This window comes from Ochlerotatus camptorhynchus, unplaced genomic scaffold, assembly GCF_037179485.1.
Source record: "Ochlerotatus camptorhynchus isolate MF236.1 unplaced genomic scaffold, CSIRO-AGI_Acam_v1.1 ptg000094l, whole genome shotgun sequence".
In the NCBI taxonomy this organism is placed as follows: domain Eukaryota; kingdom Metazoa; phylum Arthropoda; class Insecta; order Diptera; family Culicidae; genus Ochlerotatus; species Ochlerotatus camptorhynchus.
In genome coordinates, this window is record NW_027040584.1 from 2812852 (window position 1) to 2828571 (window position 15720).

Genomic DNA, 15720 nt, shown 5'->3' on the forward strand with positions numbered 1-15720 from the left:
GCTGGGGTGAGAGGTAATCACGCTTACCACTACACCACCGGCGCCGCTCCTATCGATTGGTGTATTTGGATTATAATTTCATTTATAAATGACAAAGTTATAACCGTTCAAAACCTTACACCTTTTCGTGACGTTCGTAATTTTAGATTTTCGATTTATCCCCAGAACCTTCCCGTAAGGCGTAGTCTACGTCAAAAAATACTACTACTCAACTATCCTGGCACATGAGTCGAGCTATCTAAACCAGTTGGAAATAGGCAAACAGTTATAATTTGAATTGCATTTATATAAAACACCAACCGCACGACACCAACGCGAGATAATAGCAACAAAAAAATGATTACGAACGACTACGAGCGCCATCGCGTTTGATTTTGTAATTTCTTATCATTTTAGTATACACTGATCGCATTCCACTACGATAAACTTAGTATAATGTTGACGAAAGTTTTAATTCGGACCAATGTATACATTTTGATTAACCATAAAATGCATAACATTTAATCTTTATTCGCTTTATAATATTTTTGAATGTACGTTGTTTGAACTAGAAATACTCAGAGAGAGCGATCTTGACTTTTATACCTACGGGATGAGTACTTAAGGGGGTTAGATTTTGATAAATTCTTTAGTGGGAAAGTCATGGATACCAAAATTAATTGAGTGGAATTAAATGGAAGATAACCTTTTTTGCTGTTTTATTTAAGCATTTCGCTAACAACCCAATTGCATTACTTCAAGACATTTAAATCCATCCAAGATTTCAGCCAATACACGGCATTCACCCCGACGGCCAATTTGCAGTGAAAACTTAAATTTTACGAAGTTCGGAATGGAAATCGGAAGTGGTTATCACAATAGGGGAAATCTTTTCCTTCTTGGCTTTAAGCCGGGAAAGTTTATTGGAATTTTTCGAGGATGATGGATCATTCTCATCATCCGTGAGCAAATCAGATTGATTGCTCAAATTAATTTCATCAGAAGAGGGATCAAGAGATTGCCTTTTTCTTTTGCGCTTAGGTGCCATGGCGGTAGAAATTTTTTTTATCCAAATCGACTTCCAAGCAGATTACTATAAGAATCTGAAGGATCGAAGAGGAATTTTCCAAATCGATATCCAAGCAGGATTACCCCCAAACAAGGATCGAAGGAATAAGAGTCGAAAAAGGTAGACAATTTGCAGGTATATTGAGCACTGAAAAGTGCTGTTTAAATTTGTTGCAGCTTTAGGTAGCAATAACACTTCCTTCAGCAAAAAGCAAATAGATCCGCACGGCAAGAGAGCACGATGCGGACTCTTTTTTTTTTGCTGTTTTATTTAAGCATTCCGCTAACAACCCAATTTAATTACTTCATTATCAGAATTAATGTTGATCAGATAAGTCGTTTTCAAGTTATGATTGTTTGAAGAAAAAAATTATCCACTTTTTAATACGCCTTTTTAAAAAGTCTTGAGAAAAAAAATCATATTGAAATGAAAAATGCAACTTTGGGTAGCAGCCAACATATGAGCAAAGTTTTATTCAAACCGGAAGGATTGAGACAAAATTGACATATTTTTTTGTGTTGTGGGCTGGAAATGCCTTAGTCCATTCTAAGCTTTATAAGCCATTTCGAAACCGACAACGTTACTTTCGGAAGCGAAATAAAATAAGATCTGTTGTTTAGTTTCATTTTCTCAAAGTTTCGTGACATTCGGTTGAAAGGCTGATTTTTTATGAATAACTTTCGTTTGATGCAATTTCATCGTGGACACCCTTTAACTGTCACATTTCACTTCCATCGTCGATTTCTGACAAACAGCAACTCAATCACACAAATCAACATAACCAACCGATGACCGATGGTGTTGTTACTTTGCGAGATTGAATGGTAATTTACGAGAAATCGGTGATGGAAGTGAATACAAACAAATTAGCTATATGTGTCTTTGTATGGATGGTACCGAATTCCAACAACACTGCATAAAGTTCTGATACATGGGCGTGAAATCATCGATAAAGCTATGCTTCCGATTGGTCGAATGTCTGAAGAAGCACAGGAACACATACATAAGGAGATACGCCGATTGATAAAGGATCATGCCCGTAAATGTTCCCGGTAGTATATAGTATATCTAGGGAGATGTATTTGACGGCTTACTAGTATATACTAGGGTATCGAAAGGAAACAGAACGAAAGCACGATTTACTAGAAGATGTTAAAATGCTTTTGAAGATGGAAGATGAACGAAAATCAATTTCAGTCTTTTTATGAAAGTGTAAAGAAAATGTTATATTTGAGAACCACCCTGGGTATCCAATTTAATTTTAATACCACCCTGATTCGAAAAAAAAACTCTTACTTGATCATGTTTTTACAATCCTTAGTAAACTATTAAATAATAGTCAAATCAAAAGAGAACTTTTTCATTACTCGTTAAGATTGACATATAATCTGTACATTAACTCATTTAGATACGGAGAAACTTTTCTACGTAAAAGGTAAAACAAATGTATCATCTTGGTATCTTAAAACATTTGTTTGAAGCAATATTTCCTTCAAATAAAAAAAATATTAGAAGCAAATAATAATATATACCATATAAAGCAGCATTTTTTCATAAATAATAATTTTTGGAACCACCGTAGTCAGTTGTATCCATAGGTTAGGTTGTTTTTGAAGCAAAAATCTGATTCAGCACCCTAAATTTGTGGAACGGGAGCACTGCTTGGTCCTCACCTGGTAAGCACACACCATGCACCCTACTACCGTGAGCGCACCTATCGAATATGCACATCTGGCATCCCGCCACTGAGTTTGACATCTATCCATGACATTAATCGCAAACGTGCTTTTCCGACTATCAAGCAGCTAAATAAAGTTATGCGTTTAAATCGTATTTTCGCGTAATAAAACCGATTATTTCTTGTTCGAATCGACCATTCCAGCTTCCAATAGTCCACCTGAACTCTTGTCGTCAGGTTATGGGCCCAGAGCTGGTCGCGACGGAGTGAAATAAAGTCGATCCGTGATCGGACAGCATTGAGAGTGACGAGTACTATACCCGTACTTACGACTGGAATTCCGCCACCGGGCGAAGAGTGTTGTTGTTTTTCGCGAAAAGTGTAGCTACGATGGTCGATGTAAAGTTCTCCGTTCCCAAACTGAATGGAACGAACTGGTCCACCTGGAAGATCAAGGCGCGGATGTTGCTTACCCGTGATGATCTGTGGACCGTGGTGGAAGAAGATATTCTGGAAGAAAAGACGATTGTGTGGAAGCGTGATGATCGCAAGGCTAAGGCGACATTAGTGTTACTGCTAGAGGACAGTCAACTGTCTCTAGTGAAGAACTGTGAACATGCGCGACAAGTGTACGATACCCTGAAAGCGTATCACGAGAAGACAACGCGTTCGCTCCGTGTCTCACTACTTAAAAAACTTTGTGCTACGAATCTTCCTGAAGCTGGTGATCTCGAGAGGCATCTGTTGGAGATGGATGACCTTTTTGATCGGCTAGACGCAGCAGGCACGAAATTGGAAAAAGATGTAAAAATTTGTATGTTGCTCCGGAGCCTTCCTCCGTCGTTTGATGGTATCGTTACCGCCCTTGACTCCCGGTCGGACGATGACCTAACGATTGATACCGTCAAGTCCAAGCTTTCAGACGAGTACAATCGTCGTCTGGAGCGCGAAAGTTCTTCCAGAAAGGGGGAGAAAGCAATGTGGTCTTCCGAAAACAAGCGCGACAAGGAGAGCAGAACGTGCCACTTTTGCAAGAAGGCCGGCCACTTTATACGGAACTGCCGGAAGTTCCTGGCCGAGAGGAAATCGGATGAAGGACCATCGAGGACCGGTGCTGGTGGCAATGCAAAAGCAAAAGCCGCTAATGTAGAGCAGAAGCTCGTCGCGTTCAAGGCTGGTAACGAGAAAACGTCGCTGTGGCTCATCGATAGTGGGGCAAGTGCCCACATGACATCGGATCGTTCCTTTTTCACGTCTCTGCGGGATTTTGCTGGTGGATGTATCACACTAGCAGATGGAAAGAAGACCCAAATATTGGGTGAAGGCAGTGGCGTCATCTTCGGGATCGATGACGAAGAACTAGATGTGAAGATTTCGATGAGTGAAGTTAAATACGTGCCTGAACTGGCCTCGAGCCTGATTTCAGTGGCACAGAAGAACATGAGTGTAGTGTTTGATAGTGATGGCTGCCGGGTTGTGGATTCATGTGGCACCGTTGTGGCAACGGGATGCCGCTACGGTGGCGTGTATTACCTGAAGACCAGAGAGTCTGCAGCAAGAGCATCAGGGCAACATCTTCAAAATTGCCAGCATCAATGGCACAGACGCCTTGGCCACCGTGATTGGGCAGCGGTGGAGCGGATTAATAAGGAACAGCTGGCAACTGGTGTGAAAGTCGCCGACTGCGGTTTAAAACTCGTGTGTGAATGCTGCATGGAAGGCAAGTTGGCTCGATTGCCTTTCCCACCTGTTACGGAACGCAAATCTACGCAGATCCTGGACATCGTTCACACAGACCTCTGTGGGCCGATGAGGAATGTAACGCCAAATGGTAACAGGTACGTGATGAATATTATTGATGACTTTAGCAGATTCACTGTGACCTAGCTGCTGAAGAGCAAGACGGAAGCTGTAGACTGCATTAAGGAGTACGTGAAGTGGACCGAGACCCAGTTCAACCGCAAGCCCAAGGTGATCCGCTCTGATGGGGGCGGGGAATTCGATAATAACGATCTCCGCCGATTCTACAAGCAGGAGGGAATAAAGCCTCAGTTTACAACGCCGTACTCACCGCAGCAAAACGGCATCGCAGAGCGGAAGAACAGGGTTCTTTCGGAAATGGCGACGTGCATGCTGATAGATGCTGGCTTGGAGAAAAAGTTCTGGGGGGAGGCAATTCTCACGTCTACGTACCTCCAAAACAGGTTGCCTTCACGATCGCTTCAGAAGACGCCATTCGAGTTATGGTGGGGAAGAAAACCCGATTTGAGTCATATCCGTATTTTCGGGAGTGAGGCATTTGTACACGTGCCTGATGTTAAGAGGGGAAAGCTAGACAACAAAGCCCGTAAGCTCAAGTTTGTCGGGTATTGTATGAATCAGAAAGGTTATCGATTTCTTGTGCCCGGAACAGACAACATTGTCGTGAGTCGTGATGCTCGTTTTATTGAGCTTGGCAATGGCTCCTCCTCCGTAGAATTTCCTTTGACAAATGTAGACACGAGTGCACAACAGCCCGAGGAAGAAGAAATCAAGTTGATTCCATTCAAGGAAGATGATTCCGAAGAAGAAGAAGATGAAGGAGCAGTCGGTGGAGAAACATATTCGGAAGAGTTCTACGATTCGTGGACTGTAGAGAACCAAGAAGTGCGACGATCTGGCAGAGAGAATCAAGGCGTAGCACCTCGCTATCTGCAGGACTTTGAACTAGGTACTGCAGGAGTTGCAGCGTGCGCTGTAGACGAACCGGTTGATTTCAAGCAAGCTGTCAAGATGCGGGAATGGCGTTCGGCGATGGATGAAGAGTTGGAGTCCCATCGGCAGAATGAAACGTGGGAGCTTGTTCCGCTACCCCATGGAAGGAAAACTGTCGGTTCGAAATGGGTTTATAAGATAAAGCGCAACGAAAATAATGAGATCGTCAAATACAAGGCCCGCATTGTAGCACAAGGCCACACCCAACGCTATGGAGAGGACTTTGAGGAAATCTTCGCACCCGTGGCCCGACAAGCAACTCTGCGAACCTTTTTCGCGATTGCCTCGAAGCGGAAGTTGATCGTTCGTCATCTGGACGTCAAGACGGCGTACCTCTACGGTAGCCTTGAGGCAGAAATTTTTATGCGGCAGCCGCCGGGATACATGAAGCGAGGACAGGAAGACTTAGTGTGCCGTTTAAAACGGAGCATCTATGGTCTTCGGCAGTCCGCTCGATGTTGGTGTAAGAGGCTCCAGGACGTCCTACTGAGAAACGGATTCAAGAGATCTAGCGCGGATCCGTGCCTGTACATTAAGCTGGTAGGAAAAGTCAAAGTGCTCTTCATAGTCTATGTCGACGACATTCTTCTGGCGTCGTCTGCAGAAGGGGAACTGAAGAAATGCATCGAATACCTAAGCGCGGAGTTTGAGCTAACGTCCCTGGGTCAACCACGACATTTTCTGGGGATGGAGATAGTTATGAAGAGAGGCGTCTATCACGTGCGCCTGATGAACTATGTCGACAAGCTGATTGAACGGAACGGAATGTCTGAAGCCAAGGAAGCAAAAACACCTATGGATGTTGGATATACGAAAACGAAAGATACAAGCGCACCCTTGAAGGATCCTACCGTGTACCGTAGTCTCGTTGGTGGGCTGCTGTACTTAGCAGTCATAGCCAGGCCGGATATTGCTGCAGCTGCGGCCATCCTTGGTCGAAAATTTGCAGAGCCAACAGAGAACTATTGGACCGCAGCCAAACGGGTCCTGCGGTTCTTGAAAGGGACGAAGGAGTGGTACCTAAAGTTAGGTGGAGAACCCAATCAAGAGTTGGTTGGCTATTCTGATGCCGACTGGGCTGGAGACCTGGCCACCAGGAAGTCAACAACCGGATTTGTGTTTGCATACTGTGGTGGCGTAGTTTCTTGGACCAGCCGTCGTCAATTTAGTGTCACGTTATCATCAATGGAGGCCGAATACTACGCCCTCAGCGAAGCCTGCCAAGAAACAATATGGATTCGGCAACTACTCAACGACTTCGGTGAAAGGCAGGAACATCCGACCGTGGTTAAGGAGGACAACCAAGGTTGTCTCGCCTTTGTGAGAACAGAAAGAAGCAACAGACGCTCGAAGCATATCAACACTCGGGAGCATTTCGTGCAGGAGTTGTGCCTTAAAGGAGAGGTGGTGCTGGAATACTGCCCCACAGATCAAATGTTGGCAGACATCTTTACGAAGCCACTTGGACCACAGAAACATCAGACCTTTCGTGAGATGCTCGGGCTTGGCGTCGAGCAGTGAGGACATCGCATTGAGGGGGAGTGTGGAACGGGAGCACTGCTTGTTCCTCACCTGATAAGCACACACCATGCACCCTACTACCGTGAGCGCACCTATCGAATATGCACATCTGGCATCCCGCCACTGAGTTTGACATCTATCCATGGCCATCTTTAATCGCAAACGTGCTTTTCCGACTACCAAGCAGCTAAATAAAGTTATGCTTTTAAATCGTATTTTCGCGTAATAAAACCGATTATTTCTTGTCCGAATCGACCATTCCAGCTTCCAATAGTCCACCTGAACTCTTGTCGTAAAAATTTACCCTTAGATGATATAGTATGGAGCGGATCCGTAGTGCGTAGTGTTGATAAATGATGCATCATCAATTTCCTGCCTCTATAAACATTTGACCTAATGACCCACTATCGAAATTGGTGGTCTCCCTGGCTGGGGATGCTTGCGCTCATCCTTTTCTGTTAAATCCATTAAATTGTATGCGCATCGAACCATTTCGCTCCTGGCCCTCTCAAGGTCGCCTATAGACACAGTGAACGAAAAGCCAAAAGCGATGATGCGAAAATAACAACGCCGATAATGCTCCCGCATGCCGCTCTCGGTCATGATCATAAAAATTGCATCGTAATTGAGTCGGATAACCGAAAAGTCTTCTTCGCCTCGCATTGCTGTCTTGATTAAATTATCATCTAAGAAAAGTACAATAATCTGATACACTTGAACCCTTTTGAAACTGACGTCGAAAAGTTTGACTCCTTAAATTATAAATCACCCAAACTTTCAGGCTACTGCAGTAGCCTACTTACCCTACCTTGTCACTATTTCCTCCTCAATTTCATCATACACTGAAAAAAGTCCACACGTCTGAACGAAGTGCACAATCACAATTATTTAAAGTGTATTTCACCATGGTTCAATGTGTTCTATAGTGTTTGAAACTTTGAAATGTGCATTTTAAGTGTATTGCACATTGAATCACAGTACTGTTCAAAACAGATGGATTTAAAGTGTTTTGCATTCCAATGTGATGTGAATGGCTTGTTCTGCAAGGTAAACATCAAAAACATGAGTTGTGACTTCATACTTATCAACCAGTCTCATATATGAGGACAACCGTGGCCCAGTGAGACCGAACGAAGACAACGGCAGCAGCACATCCCTCTGGCAACTTTGTTTATATATTTGTCGATTCAATTTTGGGGTCGGTAAAGTAGAAGTCACTGAAGTAAAATATTGTACAACATTGAACTATGATGTGCAAAGCTATTGATATCACCCTGTGAGGCACAAAGACTCCAAGTGTGTCACAATTGTGTTTCACAATAAGTGCTCAATTAAGTGTGAGACCCATGATGATAAGGTGTGGAATTTTTTGAGTGTAGTGCACCGAAGGGTGGGATGAAAGATAGTAGATTAGGGTGGTTCGCTTCGAAAAAGTATCAGCAATTTTATAGGCCACCCTCCAGTTTGATTCATGGCCCCAACATATGAGTCTGTGCATAAATGGAAATGATTGATGACGGATTAGAGGTCGAGCAAATGGTTTGCAGTTTGTATGAGAATTACTGTGGAATCATTTTAAATTTCACTTCTATCAAATTCATATGTGGTTGCTATGACAATGACCAACAAGCTTGTAGTTGTTGCGGTCAGTTTGATAGCAATTCAAGAAAGAAAAAAAAATGGAAAAAAAGGGTAAATTGATAGTGGAATATGAACCACCCAACTAACAATTTCAGCTGCAGATAAGCTTGTACAGGCAAAATTTGCCTTATGCAGCTAATTTTTGCCTGCACAAGCTGGTCTGCAGTTAAAATTATTAGTTGGGCAGACAACAGAACCAATTTCATTCTAACAACGACAGGCTTCTTAATCGTTGTCATGACAACCACATAGGGGAAATGGTTCTAATGTTGGCCTATGGATCTAAGATTGGGCCTATCGCTAAAAATCTGCTATTTATCAATTTTATCAAGATGAACGCGACAGTACTAATGGATATTTTTGATCGCTATTCAAAATTTAGTCGATTGCTGAATTTATGTATGGGCTCAAATTAGGAGCATTTAGGCCGACATTACACCCATTTCCCCTATTACATTTGTTCATTGTTTGGACAACTAAAACCAAAGTTAGAGCAAACTAAGAGAAATTTAAAAAAAAAGTCCATGCTGTCCAGCATAATTTTCATCGTTGTTACCGGTTGCTAGTGTTGTTGGTTGTTGTTGTAAGTCCCGTCAATTTATAGTTTTCGTCACTTATGACATGAAATTAATGCTTATTTTAATCTATTTTAATTGCAATAAAATCATGATAATTGGTATTATTTGTATTTCAATTATGCTTATCTAATAGCATAAAAAAATCGTTTGTTATTGGAATTACTGATGGTTTAGAGTAGAAAGGTTCTAGAACCTTCCTAGTTTTGAACAGACTTTCTAGTGCGCTATCATGAATTTGGACTCCTTTTCAGAGCTGTTCCAGATTCCCATGCAAAAAAGGAACTGTTGATAGACATGACAGACCAAGAATGTAACCAAGAGTGTTAGCACAAGCTGAGCAGGTATGAAGAAGAATAATTTCTTGGCTATGCCTATATAGGTCAGGGGTTGTACGGGTTGACGTTTTTTACTACAATCGCTTCGCTGTCGTGCGCGACAGTCTGTTTGTATTCGTACTCTCATGCACTACCGTCGTCTCTCTTACACAACACAAACGGTAGAACAAAATTCGAGCAAAAAGAAAATTATCAAATAACTATCATATGACATGTGTGATTTCATTCTAATTCATCAATTTGATGTAAATTAAACCATTTCTGATGAGAAATGTTATTACTAGGACATCATTGCTTGCAGAATTCACACAAGCACAACATCAGTAGCTCAGTCTTCGGCGACAGTTTAGTTTGAAAGAGCCTGTCTTATGACATTTTAGTTTGGTACTGTCATTTGATAGCTTGTTTTGCAAGTGTCGCAAGCAAAGGCAGTCGATTATCACAGAAAATGTGTCGACTACGGTGACCGCTTACAAGACTAAACGACGATGAAGCGAACCTTTTACAGTAGGATATTTTACTGATTGCAATACGCTTTTCGGGGAACATACATCGGAAAACGGAGTTACTTTAGAATGGTAAAGTAGTTTAATTAGCATTTTGCTAGTAGTCGATGTTTTCATGTGAGCATAAATTTTCCAGTTTAATTAATTGGAACCACCAACGACAATGTGCTGGTGATTGTGGATTTCAAAAACACTAGCATCGTTATCATTCTGATCCGTAGTGGCAAATAGGTGCTTCGGTGGGAAGCTACAAGATGCGACTCTCCAGATGCCACAAGCTAGGCAACAAGTTCAGTGAGAAACCCTCATCACAGATGCCAACAGACTATTGAATCGATTCTGTACACGGCGAATGAGAACAACCCAAATTTGAGTTTAGTTCACTCATAATCGCCAAAAGTGCAGGAACTCAGCGATGAGTAAAATTTGTCTCATGGTTTCCTGTGGAAAACCTAAAAAATCTGCCGGAAAATGAGGAAATTGACGAAAATTTTATTCAGTATCGGAGTAGTACCAATAGACTGAGTGAATCCAATCTTTACTTTTCTCAAATTCAGGATTTTTTCCCTGGAAAATCCTGGGAACACATGAGGCATATTTACTCATCGCTGAGTTCCTGCACTTTTGGCGATTATGAATGAACTAAACTCAAATTTGGGTCGTTCTCATTCGCCGTGTAATCGAACTTCATCGCTGTAGTCAAAGAAGAAGTTGGGGCCTACCTGAGATCCAAACCGAACTTTAAGCCTACCAAGAGCTGGAGACAATTCAATCGCTCGAAAAAAATCGATCGCTGAATGGCTGAACAAGAAATATAGCAGGCACTGCATTCGTTACACTGACGGTTTGAAAAAGTTCCCTCGGTGTAGGCATTGGGATAACGGGTCCAAATCTCTGCGCTTCCCATCGTTTACCTGATCTTTGTTCAGTTTTTACTGCCGAAGCCACGGCAGCCGGCGCCTGTGGTGTAGTGGTAAGCGTGACTGCTTTCTAACACCCCGATGGGTCTGGGTTCAATCCCAGCCGAGGTCGGTGGGATTTTTCTGAGGCATAAAAATCACTGGTCACGTCTTCCTTCGGAAGGGAAGTAAAGTCGTTGGTCCCGGCCCATGTGTGTTGAATGGGTGCGATATCCTACGCAGGTGTGGAATGTGCCTTCCTGCACATTCGATTGCCGTCAATGGATGGCAATCGATGTCCGTCGGTGCTTGGCACTAGATTGCGGAACAGAGACCGACGTTAAATAAAGGAAAGAAGAAGAAGAAGAAGAAACCACGGCAGTATTCATTGCAGCCACTACACCGTCAGCAAAACCGCTCCAGCACGACCCAAAATTTGTAGTAAATTACCTCATGTTTTCCCAGGTTTTTCCAGGGAAAAATTCCCGAATTTGAGAAAAGTAAAGATTGGATTCACTCAATCTATTGGTACCACTCCGAGACTGAATAAAATATTCGTCAATTTCCTCATTTTCCGGCAGATTTTTCAGGTTTTCCACAGGAAACCATGAGACACATTTTACTCATCGCTGAGTTCCTGCACTTTTGGCGATTATGAGTGAACTAAACTCAAATTTGGGTCGTTCTCATTCGCCGTGTGACTTTATCGGACTCTGCCAGTGTTATTTCTGCTCTCTCTCTCTCTTCTAAACGCTCTCGTCACCCATGGATTCAGACCATACAAGCAGTGATGCAAAATATCATGACACTCACGTGACACTCGTTTACGCATCAACCGACTTTCGCTGACAGAACGTTTTGTCAAGCAGTGATAGGTATGAGCCATTACAAACAACAATCACCAGTAATGGTCGCTGCTCGCAAGCAAAACGTTACACTCGCTGCTGATGATGAAAAGCACAACGAAAACAGTGAAGACTTCTGCAGTACGATCATGAGAAGAAGCGAAACGACAGAAGAAAATTAAAATAATGCCATGGCATTCCAAGTTCGTCTCGGCAGGCGCGACTGTGTGAGTTCCAAACAAAGTAGGCAACATTAAACGGAAGCTGTTGGGCTTACTCACCAACACTTTCACATAAGCAAGCAAAGCAGCAACTGCTTCAAAACGAGCACAGATGAGTGTCGTGATTGTCGGGAATGACCAGATTGGTTATGGATCACAACCGAAGACGACATTCACCAGTTGGTTTTTACTTCTTTCGTCAACTTGATGGATGGTCATGGAGAGAGCTTCGACGAGCACATTGATAGGAATGTACAAAGCGTTACTACCATCAGAGTTGCGACCTATCACAATCACCATAATCAAACAGCTGATGGTAGTAACGCTTTGTACATTCCTATCAATGTGCTCGTCGAAGCTCTCTCCTTGACCATGCATCAAGTTGACGAACGAAGTAAAAAGCAACTGGTGAATGTCGTCTTCTGTTGTGATCCATCACCGATCTGGTCATTCCTGACAATCACGACACTCATCTGTGCTCGTTTTGAAGCAGTTGCTGCTTTGCTTGCTTATGTGAGTGTGTTGGTGAGTGAGCCCAACAGCTTCCGTTTAATGTTGCCTGCTTTGTTTGGAACTCACACACTCGCGTCTGCCGAGACGAACTTGGAATGCGAAGGTATTGTTTTCATTTTCTTCTGTCGTTTCGCTTTTTCTCATGATCGTACTGCAGAAGTCTTCACTGTTTTCGTTATGCTTTTCATCATCAGCAGCGAGTGTAACGTTTTGCTTGTGAGCAGCGACCATTTCTGGTGATTGTTGTTTGCCATGGCTCTAACTCTCACTGCGTGACAAAACGATCTGTAAGCGATAGTCGGTTGATGCGAAGACGAGTGTCACATGAGTGTCATGATATTTTGCATCACTGACTACCATCAGCTGTTTGACGATCGTGATTGTTATAGGTCGCAACTCTGCCTACAAGTCTTAGTTCTTTTAATTATTCTAAAATCTATTCTCTTAACTCCTTCTGTATTGGAATTGGTAGCCTTGAAAAGGGCCGTTTGTTTGTTGATTGTTGACCCTGAAAAGGCAAATCCACTTACCCGGTCCTGATTCATAGATAACATTTCTTAACGACGCCCACGGTATACATAACAAGGTAGGCTACTCTCGACAGTAAATATCTACGTCATTCCTATCTTTGAGCAGCGCTGACCGTAGTAACGCATATCGTGAAGTGCGGGTTTGATTTCTTGAAAATGGTGAAGTGCGCTGTTATTAATTGCCAAAATTATGAAGGGAATAAACTGTGTTCCGTACAGTTAAAGTATTTTTGGTTTCCACGTGAAGAAAATGTGAAAGCAGTGTGGCTGAAAGCCTGCGGCAGAGATTCAAATTCGCAACAACACTTGAAAATGTGTGTCGGAACATTTTGTGAGCAGGATTACAGGCTGAAGGATATCTTGTTGAATACGGAGTGGCCAAAAAGAAGGCTGAAACCAGGAGCCATTCCTAGTCTGAAATTACCATCGCAGGATGTAATTGTTCCATTTTTAACTTTGCCACAGAGCTCCGAAATAAGGTTTAATTCAACGGGTTCTAAAAATGAATTTACCTTAACGATATCTTCTCGCACTCTCTGTCTACAATCGTCAGAGGAATACACGAATACCTCATTCGAATATTCTCTCCATGGTACCTCGGCCTTAATTCGGAATGATGTTGCTGTTCAGTCATTAAACCCGGTTATTTTTCATGACATTGGTATCCAATTTGGTAGTTGTACCAGAAATAAGGCTGTTCAAACGGGGTAATCAGTTGATCGACAGCTTCTTTAAAAATGTAGCTATGTGATGCTAAAACATTGCTTTTAGGAAAATTTTGGAAAGTTCTTTGAGAAGGGAGAATTCGCAGTTGAAGAAAAAGCTCAATTAAGAGAACCGAAAGACTGCTCCGGAAGTCCAAAGCATTGAATGACAATGTTTCCAAGATATTTTCAAAGGGGCAGCTGCGAAAATTAAGGGATCCTCATCAGCGACGGATTCAGTGGACACCTGATGACATATCTCGTGCAATATCGTTACATGCTGCTGGTGCCAAAACATACCGATTGCTTTTGTCTCGAGGATTTCCTCTACCTGCAGTTTCGACTCTCAAGAAATGGGTAGGTGTATTTTAAGCTTACCCCAGGTATTTTGAAACTAGTGCTGAACCTTTTGGAGAACAGTGAATATTGCGAAAAAGAACGGGTTTGCGTTTTGTCATTCGATGAAATGGAAATCAAATCAGTTTTTGAGTACCACCGGAGTTGCGATAAAGTTTTGAAACCATCGAAGTACGTCCAAGTTGGAAACAAGTAATCTACTACAATTTTGATTCTGCTATGACAGCAACCATAATCAAAACACTCAAAAATATTAAATTTCCCGTTGTTGCTGTTGTTTATGACATGGGTCCGACCAACATTGGTCTATGGCGAGAGCTTGACATCAGCTGCGAGAAAACCTATTTCACCGTAGAGGACCTGAATTTTTTTTTTACTTTCGCAGACCCTCAACATCTCATGAAACTTATTCGTAATCATTTTATCGATACTGGTTACGTGTTGGACAAGGAAGATCAGAAACACTGGATTACCTCTAAGTCAGTAGTCGAGTTTTCGAACCTCCAGCCAAATGAACTTAAAATTTGCCATAAAATCACGTAAACCCATTTGGATGTCAAAAATGCTGCCCGTCAAAAGGTAAAATACGCGGTACAGCTATTATCAAACTCCGCCTCACAGGCAATTAGGAGAGCTGTGAGTTTAGGCGAGATAACATCTCAAGATGCTTTAGTAACCAGTGATTTCATAAAAATAATGAATGATTGGTTTGATTTGTTTGATTCATCGTCGGCAACGAGGGGTATGAGAGAAAGGGTTAAAGCATTCGATCATACAAACCATGTTCATCAAAAAATTATATGTGATTCAAATGAACTGATTTCACATCTACGAGTTCCATATAAATCTGCTCTTCTACCATGCCAGAAGGGTATTCTCGTGAACAATGCAGCACTGGTTGGTTTGTCAGAATGGCTCCAAACCACTTACGGTAATCCTTATATCTTAACAAGACGAATACAACAAGATGATCTCGAGTATTTCTTTGGTATCATACGCTCAAAAGGAGGATTACATGATCATCCAACTGCCTTGGAATTTACCTACAGGTTGAGAAACAGCATTTTAGGTAAAACTCTTTTATACTTTTCGTAGTGATATATGTATATTCTCACTTGAAGTAACATCCTTAGTAAGCTTAGACAGACTATGTTAGATTAATAAGTGTACAAAATTATGCATGTGAAAATTTAAAAAATGTAATGTTTATCAGGTCGATCTGATGCAACTCAACAAGTCAACAGCAGTAACGTAGAGGAATCAAATGAAGAGTACGATGAGCAGCAATTTACTGGTTGTTTGCTACGAAATATTACGAGTCATGAAGTCAAGGAGACTGGATGCGAAGGACCGCTGGACGACCAAATCAGTGCTGATTTGGAATAGGAAAATGTTTCATCACACTTCTCAGAGTTTGAAGAATATGCTATTGAATATATTGCAGGATATGTTATCAAAAAGCTCCAACTTAAAATTTCACCACCGGACGAATCCATTTTTACTTGGGTGGACCGTGGTTTTACCATAAATATAGTGTCATTAGACAACGTATTCAAACGGGTTCATGGCGAAACGTTTGATGTAGAGAAA

General features: G+C 42.1%; 1 protein-coding gene across 1 annotated transcript in view; it reads right to left on the minus strand.

Annotated features, from left to right (window-relative positions):
- Positions 1–15720, minus strand: part of LOC135698768 (uncharacterized) — a 236962-nt gene that overhangs the window by 8023 nt on the left and 213219 nt on the right. The gene's annotated exons all lie outside the window — the stretch shown is intronic.